General features: G+C 44.7%; 1 pseudogene; it reads left to right on the top strand.

The window, feature by feature from the left end:
• The first annotated feature begins 476 nt into the window (after nucleotides 1-476).
• LOC140098360 (5S ribosomal RNA) lies at nucleotides 477-594 on the top strand (annotated as a pseudogene).
• Nucleotides 595-1,238: the final 644 nt, after the last annotated feature.

The following is a 1,238-nucleotide window of genomic DNA, read 5'->3' as shown; positions in this document are numbered from 1 at the left end:
TGGGAGACTGGCTGGGAATCCCAAGTTCTGTTGACCTTTTTGAACCTGAAAATTGTGTTAGTTTCTCTATGAGATAGTAAAAGAAGGTTCAAATTGAACAGCTGCTGTCAACGGCCATTCTAAGCTGAATGTGCCTGCTCTCGTCAGATCGCAGCAGCTTAAAGCTTGGCAAGTACCAGCATGGGAGACTGGCTGGGAATCCCAAGTTCCGTTGACCTTTTTGAACCTGAAAATTGTGTTAGTTTCTCTATGAGATAGTAAAAGAAGGTTCAAATTGAACAGCTGCTGTCAACGGCCATTCTAAGCTGAATGTGCCTGCTCTAGTCAGATCGCAGCAGCAATGCAGCTTAAGGCTTGGCAAGTACCAGCATGGGAGACTGGCTGGGAATCCCAAGTTCTGTTGACCTTTTTGAACCTGAAAATTGTGTTAGTTTCTCTATGAGATAGTAAAAGAAGGTTCAAATTGAACAGCTGCTGTCAACGGCCATTCTAAGCTGAATGTGCCTGCTCTCGTCAGATCGCAGCAGCAATGCAGCTTAAGGCTTGGCAAGTACCAGCATGGGAGACTGTCTGGGAATCCCAAGTTCCGTTGACCTTTTTGAACCTGAAAATTGTGTTAGTTTCTCTATGAGATAGTAAAAGAAGGTTCAAATTGAACAGCTGCTGTCATCGGCCATTCTAAGCTGAATGTGCCTGCTCTCGTCAGATCGCAGCAGCAATGCAGCGTAAGGCTTGGCAAGTACCAGCATGGGAGACTGGCTGGGAATCCCAAGTACTGTTGACCTTTTTGAACCTGAAAATTGTGTTAGTTTTTCTATGAGATAGTAAAAGAAGGTTCAAATTGAACAGCTGCTGTCAACGGCCATTCTAAGCTGAATGTGCCTGCTCTCGTCAGATCGCAGCAGCAATGCAGCTTAAGGCTTGGCAAGTACCAGCATGGGAGACTGGCTGGGAATCCCAAGTTCTGTTGACCTTTTTGAACCTGAAAATTGTGTTAGTTTCTCTATGAGATAGTAAAAGAAGGTTTAAATTGAACAGCTGCTGTCAACGGCCATTCTAAGCTGAATGTGCCTGCTCTCGTCAGATCGCAGCAACAATGCAGCTTAAGGCTTGGCAAGTACATGCATGGGAGACTGGCTGGGAATCCCAAGTTCTGTTGACCTTTTTGAACCTGAAAATTGTTAGTTTCTCTGTCAAAGATGGTAAAAGAAGGTTCAAATTGAACAGCTGCTGTCAAC

Source organism: Engystomops pustulosus, chromosome 9 (assembly GCF_040894005.1).
Source record: "Engystomops pustulosus chromosome 9, aEngPut4.maternal, whole genome shotgun sequence".
Taxonomy (NCBI): Eukaryota; Metazoa; Chordata; class Amphibia; order Anura; family Leptodactylidae; genus Engystomops; species Engystomops pustulosus.
Note: the sequence above shows the minus strand (reverse complement) of the source record. Positions and strands in the feature narration are given on the sequence as shown.